At 50.3% G+C, this 19,749-nt stretch overlaps 1 protein-coding gene and 1 pseudogene across 2 annotated transcripts in view; one reads left to right on the top strand and one right to left on the bottom strand.

Annotated features, from left to right (window-relative positions):
* MAPK9 (mitogen-activated protein kinase 9) overlaps window positions 1-10,018 on the bottom strand; it is a 54,065-nt gene extending 44,047 nt beyond the window's left edge. Inside the window, exon 1 of the mRNA XM_081091927.1 lies at window positions 9,863-10,018. The gene's annotated coding sequence lies outside the window, so the exon portion shown is untranslated. The remainder of the gene's footprint in view (window positions 1-9,862) is intronic.
* A 2,396-nt stretch (window positions 10,019-12,414) lies between these two features.
* On the top strand, window positions 12,415-15,339 carry LOC308519214 (annotated as a pseudogene). The gene is made up of 2 exons: window positions 12,415-12,502; window positions 14,194-15,339. The product of its transcript is annotated as an uncharacterized misc_RNA (transcript).
* Window positions 15,340-19,749: the final 4,410 nt, after the last annotated feature.

Here is a 19,749-nt window from a genome sequence, read left to right as displayed (position 1 = left end):
AAACCCTAACTTAACTCTGGTGCCATATCACATATAGAAATTTTTTGATATTTGCAATCATAGTAAAACAAAGATTTATATTTTTGATATTTATTTTATATATTTAAATGCCATTTAAAAAAGAAAAATCAAACAAAAGAATGAGTTTGCGTGTCACCTCTGACACTCATGTCATAGGTTCACCATCACTAATCCTATCTAATAAAAGAGAAACATGGTAATTAGCATATGACCACTACCCTTCCCATTGGCTAATCAGGGCAATATGCAAATTAACTGCCAGCCAAGATGGCGGCTGGCAGCTTGAAACTAACATGAGGCTTGCTTGCTTCAGTGACGGAGGAAACCAATGTTCCCCGCCTACCTTGCCGGCCTCTGAGTCTGCAGTTTGAAACATTGTAATAAATATAGAAGCTAAACAAAACCCCAGAAACCTGCTTTCAGCTGGCCTGGGATCTCAGAGCTGGAGTTGATACAGTGTTTCAATTACAGAACCCAAACAAACCAGATACCTGCTTTCAGTAGCAGGGGCCTCAGAGCTGGAGCCAGAGCTAAAGCTGGCCCAGAATAAAAAAAAAAAAAGAAAAAAAGGTGCAGTTGGGAGCTTCAGTCACCCACCAGCCTGAAAACAGCCCTCAGCCCCGCATCCAGACTGGCCAGGCACCCCAGTGGGGAGCCCCACCCTGAAGGGTGTGTGACCAGCTGCAAAAAGCCATCATCCCCTCATCCAGGCTGGCCAGGCACCCCATTGGGGACCCCCACCCTGGTCCAGGACACCCTTCAGGGCAAACCAGCCAGCCCCACCCATGCACCAGGCCTCTATCTTATATAGTAAAAGGGTAATATGCCTCCCAGCACCGGGATCAGCGGAGCCGCGAGGCCTCACAGCACTGGGATCAGTGGAGCCGAGAGGCCTCCCGGCACCGGGATCAGTGTGACAGGGGGCAGCGCCCAAACCCCCTGATCAGCCGGCGGCTCTGTGTGTGACAGGGGGCGGGGCCACAACCTCCCTATCCGCCCTGCTCTGTTTGTGACAGGGGAAGGCGCCCCAACCTCCTGATCAGCCCTGCTCTGTGCCTGATACGGGGGAGCTCCCCAACCCCCTGCGGCTCTGTGTGTGGCAGTGTGTGGCGCCGCAACCCCCTGATCGGCCCTGCTCTGTGGGTGATAGAGGGCGGTGCCCCAACCCCCCCCCCCCACACACACACGGGCCCTGCTCTGTGTGTGACAGGGTAAAGCCATAACCTCCCCATCGGCCCTGCCCTGAGTGTGAGAGTGGTGGCGCCCCAACCCCCTGATCGGCCCTGCTCTGTGGGTGATAGAGGGCGGCGCCCCGGCCCCCTCTCCCTCCACGGGCCCTGCTCTGTGTGTGATGCGGTAGAGCCATAACCTCCCCATCGGCCCTGCCCTGAGTGTGACAGTGGCGGCGCCCCAACCCCCTGATCGGCCCTGCTCTGTGGGTGATAGAGGGCGGTGCCCCAACCCCCTGATCTGCCCTGCTGTGTGTGACAGGTGGCAGTGCCCCAACTCCCTATCGGCCCTACTCTGTGAGTGACAGGGGGGAGCTCCCCAACCCCCTGATCGACCCTGCTCTGTGCGTGACAGGGGGGAGCTCCCCAACCCCCCTGATGGGCCCTGCTCTGTGCATGACAGGGGGGAGCTCCCCAACCCCCTGATCGACCCTGCTTTGTGCATGACAGGGTAAGGAGCCCCAACCCCCCTGATGGGCCCTGCTCTGTGCGTGACAGGGGGCAGCGCCCCAACCCCCTGATTGGCCCTGCTCTGTGCGTGACAGGGGGTGGCACCGCAACCTCCCCATCGACCCTGCCTTGAGTGTGACAGGGGGCGGTGCCCCAAGCCCCCTATCGGCCCTACCCTGAGCGTGACTGAGGGTGGCATTGCAACCTCCCAATCCACCCTGCTCTGTGCATGACAGGGGGCGGTGCCCCAACTCCCCAATCGGCCCTGCTCTGAGTCCGACCAGGGGCTGCACGTAGGGATTGGGCCTGCCCTCTGCCACCTGGGAGCAGGCCTAAGCCAGCAGGGCGTTATCTCCCGAGGGGTCCCAGACTGCGATAGGGCACCGGCCAGGCTGAGGAACCCTCCCCTTCCCTCCTGAGTGCACAAATTTTTGTGCACCGGGCCTCTAGTCTATACTAATAAAAGTGTAATATGCTAATTAGACCAGGAGACCTTCCAGACAAAGCCACTGTGGCGGGGCTGAGGCAGAGGTGGTTAGGGGTGATCAGGCCAGCAGGGGAGGGCAGTTGTGGTCAAACAGGCCAGTGGGGGGGCTGTTGGGGATGAGCAGGCCAGCAGGGGGGCTGTTGAGGGCAAGCAGGCCAGCAGGGTGGGCAGTTGGGGGCGAGCAAGCCAGCAGGGGGGAGGCAGTTGGGGGTGAGCAGGCTGGCTGGTGGGGAGGGCTGCTTGGGGCAAGCAGGCCAGCGGGGGGGTGGAGCAGTTGGGGGCGAGCAGGCCAGCGGGGGGGTGGGGGGCAGTAGGGGTGAGCAGGCCGGCGGGGGGGGGGGAAGTTGGGGGTGAGCAGGCCAGTGGGGGGGGGGGGCAGTTGGGGGCAATCAGGCTGCAGAGTGGTTAGGGGTGATCAGGCAGGCAGACAGGTGAGTGGTTAGGAGCCCGTGGTCCCGGATTGTGAGAGGGATGTCCTACTGCTGGATTAGGCCCGATCCTGCAGGGATCGGGCCTAAACCAGCAGTCGGACATCCCCCGAGGGGTCCCAGATTGGAGAGGGTGCAGGCCAGGCTGAGGGACACCTCCCACCCGCAGAAATTTCGTGCACCGGGCCACTAGTTTATTATATTAATGAAAGAAATTAAAGAAGACAAATAAATGAAAAGATAGTCCATTCTCATGTATTGGAAGACTCAGTATTGTTAAGTAATGTCCATACTACCCAAAGCAATCTACAATCATGCAAATGGAATCCCCATAAAAATTCCCATGGCAATTTTCATAGAAATAGAACAAATAATCCTAAAATTTTCATGGAACCACAAAAGGTCCTGAATAGTCAAAACAGTCTTGAGGAAGAACAGGAAGCTGGAGGCATCACATTCCCTGCTTTCAAAATATATTACAAAGCTAGAGTAATTGAAACAGTATGGTATTGGCATAAAAACAGACATATAGACCAATGGAACAGAATAGAGAGCCCAAAAATAAACCACACATGTATGGTCAATTAATTTACAACAAAGGAGCCAAGAATATACATTGGGGAAAGGCTAGCCTCTTCAACAAATGCTGTTGAGAAAACTGGGAAGCCCCATGCAAAAGAATTATACTCAATCACTATCTTATACCATATATAAAAATTAACTCAAAATGGATCAGACTTGAACATAAGACCTGAAACCACAAAACTGCTATAAGAAAACATAGGCAGTAAGCTCCCTGACATAGGTCTTGGAGATGATTTTTGAATCTGACACCAAAAGAAAAAGCAGCAAAAGCAAAAATAAACAAGTAGCACTACCTCAAATTAAAAAGCTTCTACACAGCAAAGGAAACCATCAATAAAATGAAAAGGCAATCTACTGAGTGGGAGAAAATATTTGCAAATCAAGTGTCTGATAAGTGGCTGATATCCAAAATATATAAAGAACTTATAAAATGCAACAGTAAAAAAATGCAACTGTTGTCTAGGCCTGGCTAGTGCAGATCAATGACTGAGCATCAGTCCGAGCAATGAACAGTTGTGGGTTCGATTCCTGGTCAAGTGCACATACCTGAGTTGCAGGTTTGATCCCTGCCCCAGGTAGGACGTGTGCCAGAGGCCAGAGACAGCCAATCGATGTGTCTCTCTCACATTCTCCTCTCTCTCTCTCTCTCTCTCTCTCTCTCTCTCTCTCTCTCTCTCTCCTACTCTCTCTTTCTCTCTCAAAAACAATAGAAAAATATCCCTGGATGAGGATTAGCAAAAAAAAACCAAAACACAAAAAACAACAACAGTCTGATTAAAAATGGGCCGAAGATCTGAATAGACATTTTCCCAAAGAAGATATAAAGATGACCAATAGGTACCTGAAAAGATACTCAACATCATTAATTATCAGAGAAATGCAAATCAAAACCACAATGAGACATCAGATCACACCTGTTAGAATGGCTAATATCAAAAAGACAAGAAATAACAAATGTTGGCAAGGGTGTGGAGAAAAGAGAACACTTGTGCACTGATGGTGGAAATGCCAACTGATTCAGTCACTAAGGAAAAGAATATGGAGGGTCCTCAAAAATCTAAAACAGAACTACCATATAATCCAGTAATTCCACTTCTGGGTATAAAAACACACACCAAACAAACACTAATTTAAAAAGATACATGGCCTTAGCTGTTGGCTCAGTGGATAGAGTGTCAGCACATGCCTGGGTTGCGGGCTTGACCCCCAGTGGGGGGCATGCAGGAGGCAACAGATCAATGATTCTCTCTCATCATTGATGTTTCTCTCTCTCTCTCTCCCTCTCCCTTCCTCTCTGAAATCAATAAAAACATATTAAAAATAAAATAAAAAGATATATGTACCCCCATATTCACTGCAGCATTATTTACAATAGTCAAGATATGGAAACAACCTAAATATCCACTGATGGATGAATGGATAAAGAAATTGTGGTATATACAGGGTAGGGCAAAAGTAGGTTTACAGTTGTGAGTATGTGAAACCCAGAGTTTATTCTTTTATTTTTTCAAAGTTTTTAAGTTGAATTTATTGGGGTGACAATGGTTATTACAATTATATAGGTTTAAATTGTACAGTTCTATAATACATCATCCGCACATTGTATTGTGTTCACCACCCAAAGTCAAGTTTCCTTCCATCACCAATTATCTTTCCTTTACCCTTTTTTACCTCCCTCCACACCACTTTCCCTCTTATTCTTGTATTATTATTTATTAATTATTGTATTATTTCCCATACGAACAACTGTAAACCTACTTTTGCCCCACTTTGTATACATAACGGAATATTATTCAGCCATAAAAAAAGAAGGAAGTCTTGCCATTTGTGACAACATGGACAGACTGCGAGGGTATTATGCTAAGTCAAATAAGTCAGGAACAGAAAGACAAATACCATATAATCAATATGTCTACATAAATACAAAAACAAATCAAATTAGCAAATTAAAAATATAAGCTTACAGAAACAGAAAACATTGGTGGGTCCCAGAGATGGGGGGGGGGGGGGCAGGAGGTAGGAGAAATAGATGAAGGGGATCAAAAGGTAAAAAGAAAAAAAATGTACTCCCCTCTTCTAAACTATAGCATGCAGACTTAAGACTTAGAGAGTGTATTTCTTACAATTGTCAAAATAGCTATCTAGATTAGGGTTTATGTATTTCCTATTTAAATTTTTAATTGTGGTACATAATACAATAAAAGATTCCTACATTAAAAACAAACAAGTTAGGACTCTGGAGTCGAAGGGTGGTGGGTCTGCCACTTACCTGTGACCTTGTCAAGTGGTCACACTCATCTATAAAATGGGGATAACTGCAGAACCGACCTCGGGGGCAGCTAGCACAGGCCCAGCCCAGGTCAATGTCCTGGTGTCAGCTGACATTAGGACAGATATTACTGCCCCCATTACTTGTCCCCAGACAAATGTTTCAAATCTGAAAATGTGAACTCAAACCTGGGAAGTGCAAAAGCTGATGACCTGACGAATACTGGGTAAGCACCTCTGTGAAAGGCACAACAGACAGGAGGGCGTGCACAGGATTTACTGTTCATTCCAGGGTGTGGCAGGCATGAGGTTTCAGAAAATGTTTTGAAGACATCTGCTTCACAATACATAATATGTTTCTGAGAGTACAGTTAAAAATTGGTGAAACAGATTTTGATTCCAGAACCAGAGCTAGTGGATTTATTACCTGAGCTGCACCCTTATCCCTAGATATAAAAATCAAGCTAGTAGCAGCATCAGTTGAGATATACAATATTTAAATAGGCGAATAAATTAAATCACAGTTCTATAGAAATATATAAATACATATATATGTGTATGTATATACACACATACTTTTTGTTTTAAGAAGTTATTTTAAAAGCATTTCAGTCTATTTAACATTAAAAAGTTAGTATTAATGCCTCATTTTTAAGAAAAAATGACTCTCATTTGTAATTCATTTATCCTTAGAATCTATTTTTACTATTCCTGAAATGTTTTAGAGTATGTAGTCTTTGCTTAAGAAAGATACTACGGTAAAATTAGCTGTGGGGGGCCTGCTGATGGTGGTGGAATATTTTATAGGACCAAAAAACAAACAACAAACAAAAAAAGCAAATGAATTAAATAACATAAAATTTTTGAATTTTACCTTCAAATGTTTAGTGAACTTCCTTAGCTCTAAGGAATTCCTATGTTAAAATGGTGACTACTCTCACTCAATATTTTTGTATCTACTAATTCATACCCCAACATTTTCCAAAGAGGATTTGAGGCATCAATGAAATAAAAACATTTTAAGTGTCAATTCAAAGGCCAATATAAAATTGGAGATCCACAGTTCTTTTTTTAAAAATGAGTTCTTATTCAGCAAAAGATATACAAACTTGCCTCAAAAATAATACATCCTCCTAATGACTCAATGGGTCTAGGATGTTAACATCTCAGGGAGCCAAGCAATGTTACCAGACAGGAGACCACACCTCACTTAGGAAAGCACCCTGAATCTGACTAAACCTCATCTAGATCCAATTATAGATCCAATTGTAAATTTTCAGGAAATATACAGGGAAACACATTAAATTACATTGTAGAGATGCAATCAGTAAAACCCAACTATGGAAATGCTATACAACAACCTAATCGCTTCAACAAACTACAAAGAAAACAAATAAACAAAAACCTAGAGGGGGAATCTACAGGTTGAAAGCCACCTAAAAGACCTATCAACCAATCACAAAGTATGGACCTTATCTGGATTCTGATTTCAATAGACAAAGAAACTATAAAATGCATGGACAATGAAAAATTTGAATACTGATTGGTCATTCGTTATATTAAGAAACTAGAGGCCCAGAGCACGAAATTCATGCATGGGTACAGTCCCTAGGCCTGGCCTGCAATCAGGGCCATCTTCCCCAGCTGCCTGCAGCCGTCTCCGCTCCCCACTGCCACCCACCCATGGTTCCCCATTCTCCATCGGGCCATCGGAGCCTGGCTTGGGGGGACAGGGGAGGGACCGAGAGGTGGTCAGTGTGCCTCATAGTGACTGGTCAAGTGGCCGTTCTGCTGTTAGGGTCAATTTGCATATTGCCCTTTCATTATATAAGACTAGAGGCCCAATGCACGAAATTTGTGCGAGGGCCTTGGCCCTGGCCCCCGCCCACCGCTGCCAGGGCGTCTGCGGCCTCTGCCTTGGCCCCTTGCCTGCTGCGGCTTTGTCCGGAAGGAAGGACGTCTGGAAGGATGTCCAGTCTAATTAGCATATTACACTTTTATTATTATAGACTAGTGCCCTACCAGCATGGCTCTGTGGTTGAGCATCTACCTATGAACCAGGAGGTCATGGTTCAATTCCTGGTGAGTGCACAGGTCTGGGTTACAGGCTGGATCCCCAGTGGGGGGAGTGCAGGAGGCAGCCAGTCAATGATTCTCTCTCATTATTGATGTTTCTATCTCTCTCTAGCTCTCCCTTACATGCTGAAATCAATAAAAATACATTAAAAAAAGAAAAGAAAGTATTGGTTTTCCAAGTTTAAAGGAGTCATTATCTTTTAGAGACATGTGCCAAACACTGTGCCAAAATAGGATTATTTTTAACCCCGAAGGATCCTTCTGTCAGGGATAAAAGGTTAAATGAAGAAAAGCCTTGTTTAGATCAAATATTGTTTTTCCAGAACAAGTTAAAAGCCAAGAGAACAGGTGGAGTTGAGGGACTCAGGAATGCACATTGACCAGGGGGAGACCTGGGTTCAAATTTCACCTCCCCGCTGCTGGCTGTGCAGCAGGCTGCTGAGCCCTCACAGGCTCAGTGACAATTAAATGAGCACCTGGACCAACCTGCTCCCCTGGCCTCAGGCTACCTTTCCAGCTCTTTGCACCACTTCCCTCCTTAGCTGCCTGCCCTGGAGGTCTACTATCCTGCAACCAAGCTGAATCACATCTGTATTTTGCTTGGCTCACAACAGGGTTTACTGATTTAATTAGCTACTGCCAACATTTAAAAATCCAGAGAGCGAAGTTAATAAATACAGAGTTCAGACATCTTTTTAAAACCCCAGGTGAGGTCTGGTCCTCCCGGGTTCTCACCACCCGTCTCTTACACCTGGCTCAGCAGGTTGATTCCGAACCGCACGCTGGCTAAGGTCTTGGCTTTACCCTGCCCTTTCCCACTTCTGTGCCTCTCCCTCGCGGGCCAACTTCTCACCACCCTTCAAGGCCCAACTACAGCACCAACTGTCATCTTCTGGAGGCACGGCCCCGCCACCACAGCACGCGTGGATCACCCCGTCCCAAAGCTAACCGTGGGCGCGTCTGCCTTCACTGCGGGGCTCTCAGGCCCTCCGGAGGAAGGGACCCTGTTGCTATCATATTTCTGTCCCCCAGGCTAAGCAGAAAGCCTGACCTAAATAATGCAGAGTTCAGTAAATGTCTCCTGAATGTGTGGAAGGAAATTACAGCGAAAGCGTTATTAAAAGGTAAGATTTTTATATCACAGCTTGTTCTGAGTGTTACCAAATAAAGGGGTCAAGGACATGAAGATGTTTCATAGAAGGAGAACAAGCATCCACCGGCTTCCATGTTTCACAAGTTGCTCAGAAGCCACTCAATGAGCAGGTAAAGCAGAGACAACGGGCAGGCAGGGGCAGGCATCCTCCGAGCTGGTGATTTCTAAGCACCGGGGAGGAAGCAGACAACGACCTGCATCCCAGTACCGACCTGCATCCCAGTACCGGAGACAAAAATAAGCAGGCAAATAAACAGCATCAGCGTGAATGCTGGGGGGGGGGGGGGGGGGGGGGAGGAAGGGGATTAAACATAATCACTGAAAAACTAAGGGATGAACGAGGGTAGTCGAGGAAGGCCTGGTGTTAAAGGAGACCTCTGACCAGAGGAAGCACCACCAGGGGCAGCGGTGCCAAAACCTGGAGACGCCCCATGCGCTGGAGACAGCAGGTGCCAAGGTGCAAGGTAAACAAGCGGCGGCAATCCAGCAGGTGAGAAGATGGCATGTTACACAGGCTGGTGCGCTTGGCCAGGGGTCAAGCCAGGGAGAGGACAGCAGAGCTCGGGGTGCGAGGAGGGGAGGAGGGGGGGGGGCAGGGCCCGCCCTGGCTGGCGTGGGCCCAGGGCACGGAGCGAGCGATGACAAGGCACGAGGATGGGGGCGCCGAGCGATGGAGGGGGGTTCCAGCCCAGCTCCCCTCACGTGCGCCCCGGGCTCCGGCCCCGGCGCTTCCCCACACGCTCGCCTGGAACGGCCCGGTCCCGAAGGGCAGGCATTTCCCCACTTTCCCGAGAGCAACACCGAGCCGGCGCCACGGCCCACGTCGCGGGGGCCCAGGCCGCGACTCCCGAGCATCCCCGCGCCGTGGCCCCCGCCGAGCCCTCGGCAGGTCCCGCCGAGCCGGGCCGGGCCAGGGAGCGGGCCCGCAGCGCGGGGCTCTGACAGCCGGCGGGCGGGGAGACTGCGGCAGCCGGGAGCACAGGGGCGGCGGCCGCACCGCCGGCGCCCGCACAGCCCACGGCCCGCCGAGCCCGGCCCCGCGCCCGTCACCCCCGCGGACCCCGGTCGCGCGACCCCGGCCGCGAGGCCCTCCCGTCGCCCCTCCCTGGCGGGGCGGGGCAAGGCCCGAGCAGCCCCCACCGGGCCTAGATAGCGCCGGGCTCACCTCGCCTCCCGCGCTGCGCCGGGGACAGGGAGGGCGGGCGGACTGGCGGCGCTGGCGGCTCCTGCCCGGGCTCGGCCAGCCGCCCCGCCCGCTCGGCCCCGCCGCCGCCGCCGCCGTGGGTGTGAGGGGCGCGGGGTGCTTCGACCCTTCCGGTCCGGCTCCCTTCGCCGCCGCCGCGGCGCCCGGCCTGAGCGACCCGCACGCCAACCAATCAGCGCGCAGGGACCCGGGCTGGCGCGGCCAATAGCACCAGGGGGCGGGCCGCGGGAGGGGGCGGGCGGAGCACGCGGGCTCCGGCGCTGGGTCCGCAGCTTCAGGTGCGGCGCGGGGAGCCCGCTGCTCCCCGGGGGTCCCGCGGCGCGGCCGGCGGACGCGGAGCCGGCGGAGGGCGCACCGGCGGGACGGAGAGCGGGCCTCGAGGCTGCAGGTGCAAAGTGGGAGCGGCGGGGAGGTCTGAGGGGGACGGAGCCGGCCAGTTATGGGGAAGAGCGGGCCTTGGCGCCCCGGATTCCGGCGTGTGATGGCCTCCGGGAGGCGGGGCCTTGGACTCCGCTGCTCGCTCTGAACCGGCTTCTGGGGGTGCGACCAGAAATCGGGCCTGGGAAAGGTGGTACCCTGGGGGTGGCCGAGTGCAGACGAGTGTTCCCTGTGGGTCGGTGGCGGAGGGGAACGGAGAATAGGCTGGTGCGCTTGGCCGGGGGCCCAGCCAGCCTCGGAGAAGGGCCGGGTCCTAAATGGGGGAAGGAGAGCAAGGCCGAGGGCTCCCTAGGGCCTGGGGTCGGTTACACAGACCTTTGAGGCCTCTCTCGCAGCCCTCCGGCCCCTCGGATTCCAGCAGCCTGGGTCCTATGGAAAGGTGGGGGGAAGGCCGGGTACTGGGGTTGCCGCATCTTCTGGATAAACACCGGATGGAAGAGGGGCTCGGAGGCTGGGCACGTGGCGTGAGAAGGGGGGCGAGGGTGGGGCGGAGAGGTCCTTTACTGGAGTGGGAGGACTGGGGAAGGAGCAGCCGTCACAGGACGCCCGGGCCTAGGTGGCCAAGGTGGGGGCCAACATGGGGGAAAGGAGCAGGATTCTGCCTGCGGGAGGGCAGGGGGCAGGAGGATATGGACCGTGGTGGCAGAGTTTGGGGAAGGCGGCAAGCCTGTGATCCAGAGCCAGGCTGGGGGGCACCAGAGCCTCAAAGGAGGGGTGGGGTGGAGGAGGGGATCCAGCGCGGTATCCCCCTTAGGCCACCCCCCGCCGTGGCCACCAGAGGGAGTTGCCTGAAATGGAGCACGGCCCTAGGTCCTGCTTGAAATCGCAGCTCCTACTCCTCCCCTCAGCCTCACCAGCCAGCCACCTGCTCCAGGTGCACAGCAGAAAACAGGGAAGCACAGTTTCCACCGTCAATGTGGACTGATGGGAAACGAGTGAAGTCTGGCTGCCAGAACTGTCTGTGGTTTTGCCAGGAAGCTCTTATGGGTGCTTCCTCTCAGAATAGGAAGGGACACCCATTCCCGAACACTGCAGCCCGAGTTTACAGCACTCACCCTGTGCAAAGTGGGTCCACACACACACCTGTGCCTATTTCATGTTGAGTTTTCTGAACGGATTCTGCTTTTTTGTTGTTGTTTATGAAATACAGTGACCAGAAATGAGGTGCCAAGTCGGGCACTGGCCCATGCTTGGAGGAGTGTACGGAATTTTGTTAGAGGCCAACAAATGAGAGGATCCTGCCGCAAGTGTGAGGAGAATTTGGGGAGGACACGTGAGCGAGGCTGACAGCTGATGTGGCCTGCCAGGTGGGGAGAAGCAGGTGAGGAAGGCCTCAGTCAGGAGGAAGCCCAGATGGAGCTGAAGACCCGCAGGAATGTGCCGGGCCAGTTTAGGTGGGAAGGGCTCTCAGAGCCAAAGGTTCCGAAGTGAGGACCTGCACATCACCTGCCCTTCCTGGAGACAGGAGAGTTATGAGGACCTTGAGGGGGGTGGGCAGCGCTGAGCTGGCTTCAACTCACTGAAATGGCTTGATTAGCCCAGAGAGTTGTTTTTCTTTCACTTGAAACATCTCAACTGTTGGTTTCACTTGCATAGTTGACGCTCTGGCAACATGGGGCCTGCATTCCCAGGGGCAGTGGTCAGCTGGAACTGAGCGGCAGCTGCCATGTAGGCAAAGCTCCCGGTTTACCACAGTGCCCACCGCTCCCTGTTACCCACACCGGCTGCAGCTTCACTCATCCCTTACCTGCTGGCTCTGGGGGCCCTGGCTGAGGCGGTAAAGGACAGCTGTTGATGAGTGTTAAGAAAGGAAGTGAGTGATGTGAGTTATTTTGGAGATTACTAGGCCACGTTAAGTTGCAGGGATGAGGGCTTAAGGCGACAAGACCAGTTAGGGAGCTATTGAAAGGCCTTTGTAAGAGAAGGTGAGTCTTGGCCTGGGACCATGGCAGCAGGTGTCAAGAGGAAGGGACTGATTTTAAAACAATTTAAGAGCTTAGGGAAATGCAAATCAAAATCTCAATGAGCGACCACTACACACCCACTAGGACAGCTATAATAAAAAAAGACAGACAATGTCAAGTGGCGATGATGTGGAGCAGTTGGAAGTCTCATACACTATTGGTGGCAAAGCAAAATGGTATGTCCACTTTGGAAAACAGGGTGACCATTTCTGATAACATTAAACATACACCAGTTATACCCCACAGCTATCCTATTCCTGGCTGTGTATCCGAGAGAAAACCATCCACACAAAGCACCCACAGTGCTTCCTGGTAAAACCACAGACAGTTCTGGCAGGAGGAAAGGCAGACACAGTTGGGAAAGGCAGGAGTCTGGGGTTACTTTCTGGTGATAGGAAATAGGGTGTCCGAGCCCCGGGCACAGCTGAGGGCCTGCGAGCTGTGAAAACAGGGCTGTAGGTTGGCTCTGTAAGCAGATGCTGACTTCAGTAGCTCTCAGCCTTCCCCCTCCAGGCAGCTCATGGAGCACCAGCTCTAGACCCTTAAAGCCTAAAGGAAAGGCCTCTGCCCACCTCCACAAAAAACAAACCCCTAACTCCCTCCGATGGCTCAGCAGTGAAATCTCACCATCAGTAGGCCCAACTGTGTGCTCAGAACTATCCCCCCACCTTGAATCTGCCCAGACCAAGGTGACGTGGCAAAGAAAGCTAAGACAATTGAACAGAAAACTGCATCAGGAAAGAAACAGACTATATGGCGATGAAAATTCCCAAAGGAAAAAAACATATCACTGCTGGCTCCAGAGAGAATGAAAAAGTAGTGTGTCCTTGAAAAGAGAACCAGTCGTTAAAAAATTAGCACACAAATGATGTCCTTGCCCTCTCCACTAAGATGGCCCAGAAGCAATGATACCCCAGTAGCAAAAGTGCACCTCAAGGTCTTGTCTCCAATAAAGGGAACTGGGCTGATTCCAGGGTCAGGGCAGGGGATGTATTACAAGATGAGCCTAGAGCGTCTTGTAATGCAACAAAGTAAGGGTGTGATTATAAAGGACACACACAGGCAATATGGGGGCATGTCATAAGGGACACAAGAGCCCACTGAAAGAACTGGAACGTTTTGAGCAACAAAATAACATAGTATTGGGTTATGACTCAGTATAAAATATCCATGAGTTCATAGTAACATAAATAAACGGTTTAATAAATAAATGGAGAGAGCAAAACATCTGTACTGAATTCCAAATAATTGATAGCCTCTCCTTTTAAGGAGGTGAAGCACAACTCTCTCCTCTGTCTGTGGAGCATAAGCATAGTGACTTCCTTCCAAAGAGTTAAGCATGGAAAGTGGGGGGGGGGTGGGGGGGGGGTAGAATACCTGACAAACACTACCTCAGACAGGCAGCCACTTAACATAGCAGTGATAAGACATGTTGATGGTATGTACCCTGATATAAAGTGACGAGAAGGGCACTCTATTTCGTAGTCTTCCTTCTAAAAAAAAACATGACCCTAGTCTAACCTGAGAAAAGCATCAGACAGCCAGGCTGGTGTGGCTCAATGGTTGAGCATTGACCCATGCACCAGGAGGTTGCAGGTTCAATTCCCAGTCAGGGCACATGCTCAGGTTGCAGGCTTGAACCCAAGTATGGGGTGTGCAGGAGGCAGTTGATCAATGTTTCTCTCTCATTGGTGTTTTTATCTCTCTCCATTCCTGTCTCTGAAATCAATAAAAATATATATATATTTTTTAAAGCAGCAGACAGATTTCTTCCCCCGAGCTGCTGAGTAAGGTGTGCGGTCCTATGGGGAATCTAAGGCCGCTTTGGGGTAAGGCCCTCACTTCATCCAGCAACCAGCACCATTTGCCCAGCATTCGCCCATACCGTAGCCTCCATCTCGGAGCTCACCTGCATCTACTCGGCCCTTATTCTGCACAACAATGAAGTGACAGTGATGGAGAATAAGATCATGCCCCTTTTAAAGCAGCTGGTGTAAATGTTGAACCTTTCTGGGAAGGCTTGTTTGCAAAGATTCTGGCCAATGTCAATATTGAGATGCTCATCTGCAATGTAGGGGCTGGTGGACCTGCCCCAGCAGCTGGCACTGCACCAGGAGGTCCTGCCTCCTCCACTACTGCTGCCAGAGCTGAAGAGAAGAAAGTGGAAGCAAAGAAAGAAGAATCTGAGGAGTCTGATGATGACTTGGGCTTTGGTCTTTTTTGTAACAGTCTGCTAAATCTCTTTTGTAACAGTCAATAAAAAGCTGAACTCTTAAAAAAAAAAAAGGCAGCCCTAGCTGGTTTGGCTCAGTGGATAGAGTGTTTGCCTGAGGACTGAAGGGTCTTGGGTTTGATTCCGGTCAAGGGCACATGCCCAGGTTGTGGGCTCAGTCCCCAGTAGGGGGCGTGCAGGAGGCCATGAGTCTCTCTCATTGATGTTTCTATCTCTACCTCTCCTCTCTGAAATAAATAAAAATATATTAAAAATAAAAAGCATCAAACTGCACAGTGGCAGTATCGTAGCCAATGAGGTTTATCTGAGGCAAGATTTTTGCTAATAGGAAAAAAAACAAAACCATCAAACCCAAATGTGGGGCAATCTGTAAAACAGCCACCAATAATCCTGAAAACTGTCAAGGTTATAAAAAAGCAAAGAAAGTCTGTGAAACTGACAGAGCCAAGAGAAATCCAAGGAGACATGTAATGTGGTGTCCTAGAATAGAAAAAGGGCATTTGATACAAACTAAGGAATGTGCATAAAGTATGGACACAAATATATGTATTATAAAACATATCCTATATAATGAAAACCTAATGTGCAAATTGACCGAACAGCAGAACGACTAGTTGCTATGATGTGCACTGACCACCAGGGGGGCAGACACTCAATGCAGGAGCTGCCCCCAGCCTGCAGGCCCCAGGCCAGCCAAGGCAGGTGCCAGCGGGGGCCCCCTGATTGCCCTGCTGGTTGCCCCACAGATCTGCCCTGATGGCTAGCCAGACCTAAGGACCCTACCCATGCACGAATTTCGTGCACTGGGCAAAAAAAAAAAAAAATATATATATATATATATATATATATACATATACATATATATATATATATATATATATATATATATGTATATATGATATGCAAATTGACCAGACAGCGGAATGACCGGTTGCTATGATGCGCACTGACCATCAGGGGGCAGACAGTCAATGCAGGAGCTGCCCGCAGGCCCTGATTGCCCAATGGGGAATGGAGAACCGGGGGAGGGGATGGCAGCAGACACGGGCAGCGCCAGGTCAAGGCAGGTGTGAGCAAGCAGGTCCCTGATTGCCCCACCAGTCGCCCCACACACACAGGGCACTTGGTGGTTGGGGTGGGGCGGACTGCCAGCAGCCAGGGAAGGTGGCCCTGACCACAGGCCAGGCCTAGGGACTCTACCCGTGCACAAATTTCATGTGTCAGGCCTCTAGTATTTATATATTTAGAGAATAAAAAAGGGCTCTTGGAAAGTAAATTATGGTGGCAAAAATGAAAAAAAATATATTTGTAGTGGACAGCTTGGGAGAGAAAATTGAAGGAAGCAACCTCCTACTTGATAGCGTGAAAAGACAACAAGATGCACAATAGAAAATATAAGAAATTAAAAGGGCATTCCAGCAGTTTTGAAATCTGAATAACAGTGATGCCAGAAAAACAGGAAAAGAAATCTACCAAAAAGTAATTCAGGGATTTCCCATCAAGATGGTGGCGTAGGTGAATGCTGAACTAAAATTCTTCCACAACCACATCAAAAGTACAACTAAACTACAGAACAACTTCCATTCAGAACCGCCTGAAATCTAGCTGAAGTCCTACAACTGCGGCTATAAAGAAGACACATTGAGACAAGTCCTACAACTAAGAACATAAAGAAAAGGCCACATTGAAACTGGTAGGAGGGATGGAGAGGCAGAATGGGCTAGTCCCACACTCACTTGGGTCAGATAAAAATTGGGAGGGCTATCTCAGATGCAGAGGTCCCCCAGGAGGAGCAAGGCTGGCCAGGGTTCCTGTGCCAGGAAGAGAAGTCCACATAACTTCTGGCTGTAAAAGCCAGCGTGGATTATGGCTGAGTGAGACAGAGGGCTACTGGAGCCCCAGGCCCTTTAAAGGGCCTGTGCATGGACTTAGATTCACTGGCTCTGAAATCCAGTGTTGGGGCACCAGGGACATATGGGAAGAAACTAAGTTGTCTGGTATCAGGACGAAAGCTGTAGGGGAAGCTTTCTCTCAGAAGTGCTGGCAGAGACTACTGTTCCTTTTTTCAGCTCTTCTCCCCACAGAGTCAGCAGGTGGGCACCACATCTGAGTGTTCATCAACCTGCCTAACATTGTTTTGCCCTCCCCTGGTGATTCCCTGAGTCCCTGCCCCACCCAACTTGCTGGCCCAACCCAAGCCATTTCCAGTGGCTTTTCCATAAAAACAGCTTGTCTTGGGTCATGCTTCAGCTGTTCCTAGAATCTCTCAAACAAGCAGCATCTGGCTTCAGCATGCTATGTACCTTTCACTAAGTGGCCCCAGGTCCAGCACTAGCAGCAGCTGACCTTGGTTTGCAGCTTGGCCTCTCCTGAGCACCTCCAAGCCCAAGACAAGAAGCAGCCATCTGCAGATTGCTTTGTAGCTCATGCCAGGTGGCCTGGGGCAGGGTACAGGTGGGTGGCTTTATCTTGGCCTTCACCTTCTGGGAGGCCCCAGAGCCAGCACACCCTGTGGACAGCTTCAGACTGTGTTGAAGAACTGCTCAACATCCTCCACTAGAGACACACTCATGGGGCGGATTTAGCAGGCACCAGAGCCCCCTTGAAGTAAGTCCTGCTCCATGGGATCAGCCCTGGCACAGCTGATCCTCCACAGTGGTCGCAGCCAGTTCTTCCAGCCAGTTGTCCTGGGGGGAAGTCCCTCCCATTGACGTCCCAACAGCAATCAAGGCTCACCTACAACAAGAGGATGCATACAGCCCACATGGGGTGGGGAGCAAACCTGGAGTACCCAGCTTGGGTGATTGGAGTGTGTGTGTGCCACTGGACCCTACAGGATACCTACTACATAAGACCACTCAACCAAGCCCAGGAGATGTAGCAGCTCTACCTAATACATAGAAACAAACACAGGGAGACAGCCAAAACGAGGAGACAAAGAAACATCCCAAATAGAATAAAACTCCAGAAAAAGAACTAAACAATATGGAGACAAGCAATCTATTGATGCACAGAAAGTTCAGACCACTGGCTTTAAGGATGCTCAATGAACTTAGGGATGACAATTTAATAAATTTTGTAATATCTAATCACTGGGTTGTACACCTAAAACTAATATAAAACTGTATGTCAACTGTAATTGAAAAATAAAAAATTATTTAAAGTAAAAAACATAATTCAAGAAAAATCCCCATTGTCTAGCCATATGCTGTACACCTGAAACTAATACAAAATAATACTGAATGTAAACTAATTTAAAAATTTTTTTAAAGAAAAACTTTTTTAAAAGAAAATGTCCGAGGCCTGAAGACCAGGAGTTACCAGACTGAAACCATTACTCAGTGAAAAGAGACAAGACACCTCCGTGGGATAGTTCAGAACACAGGGAACAAAAGAAAATGAAAAAGTCACCTAAAAGGCACATCGGAGAGACTTTGCACCCCTTGACTGCAACACTGCAAACAGGAGAAGGGAGCATGACCTTTACAATTCTGAAGTAAAAAAATTGTTCTGACCTTGAACTCTATATTTAGCTAAACCCTCAAGTGTGAGAAATAAAGTCATTTCCAGACATACAAGGTCTCAAAAACCTTACCTCTCAAGCACCATTATGTACTCCACCAAAACAAACAGTACAACTCAGAAGGAAGACACGAGAGACAGGAAGCGGAGACCAACGTGAGATGACAAGGGATCCTTTAGCAGATGGTGAAAGGTGATCCCAACATGACAGCCCTGCAGACTGGAGGGCAACTGACCACACTGCAGCCGTGTCACCCAGAGAGGGACTGTAACCGCCAAGAACCCCACTTCCATCGGGCTGTCTTCTTAACCTGAGGACTGATGCCCAGGAGAACCAGGCCCAGGTTCTCATCAGTAGTTAGCATACTGTGACCACATCCTGGTGAGGGTCTCTCCTGACGAGGACTCACAGGAGTCCTCCATTTTCCCTGATCGCTGGAGGTAGGCAAGATGGGCTCGGGAGCGGGGAGTGCTGAGCAGCCCACCCCCTCTAACCCCCTTCTGCAGCATGTCCAGTGCCTGGTCCACATGGCTGTCTTGCCAGGCATCCGACTGTGGAGAACCCTGTTTCCCACAACTCACTCGTAACCTTGCTCATGACGTCCCCGGAAGGGATCTCATCACCTCCCAGAGAAGCAGAAGTCAGACCATGCCCCCAAGACTGTTCCTCTGGCCTCTTCCCGGATCCTCTGTCCCGGAAGGGGTCTCATCACCTCCCAGAGAAGCAGGAGTCAGACCATGACCCCAAGACTGTTCCTCTGGCCACTTCCCAGATCCTCTGTCCCGGAAGGGGTCTCATCACCTCCCAGAGAAGCAGGAGTCAGACCATGCCCCCAAGACTGTTCCTCTGGCCTCTTCCCAGATCCTCTGTCCCGGAAGGGGTCTCATCACCTCCCAGAGAAGCAGAAGTCAGACCATGCCCCCAAGACTGTTCCTCTGGCCTCTTCCTGGATCCTCTGTCCAGCAGGGACAGTGCTGCCCTCTCCTTGCACTGCTGGTGAGCTCTTGCCCTCCACCTTCAAGACCAGGTGGCTTATTGCTTGGGGGTAGATTACACGAGGGTGGTAGGACAATAAATAAAAACTAATCCAAAAGTCAGGATGGTCATCACCTCTCGGGCATAAGGATGAAATTCATTTTTCTGGTTCTTGTCCAATAAAAATATTCTGGCTTGTTGTAAAAAGTTTTCTAACACCACGAGTCATATTGGCTGTGGTTTGGTCAGGAAGACAGAAACCAGGGCAGCCATTTCCAGCAGGAATCACACCTGGTAAATCTGGGAGAAGAGCAGGGGAATGGAGGTCAGACAGGGCCACCACAACCCTGCGTCCCTGCCAGCTCTTGAGAACTGGGATTTGGAGCTGCAGGAAACCTCTGCTGGTGGCCGCCGCTGCCTGGAGCACTGCGTGGCGGGTGAGTTGGGGGAGCACCACCATAGTGGGACCTCCTGTCTGCTGAAGCCATGCTTCTGTCTGCCTCTGCCAGAGGAGAAGCAAATGATTTCTCAATGAATAATTTCTAAACTACCTTCCAAATGTCCCAGGAGGGCCTCTCACTGGTGGAATTTAACCTGGAAATTTGGTTCCCAGGTTTACAATCCCTGTGATACAGAGGAGCACGTAGAAGAAATGGGAAAGTTCCTCAATGGCTCACAGGGAATTGAGGGCAAAGGTTGGATGAGGTACTAGAGC

This window comes from Myotis nattereri (genome assembly GCF_964212035.1).
Source record: "Myotis nattereri genome assembly, chromosome: 5".
NCBI lineage: Eukaryota > Metazoa > Chordata > Mammalia > Chiroptera > Vespertilionidae > Myotis > Myotis nattereri.
This window is presented reverse-complemented; position numbering and strand designations above follow the sequence as displayed.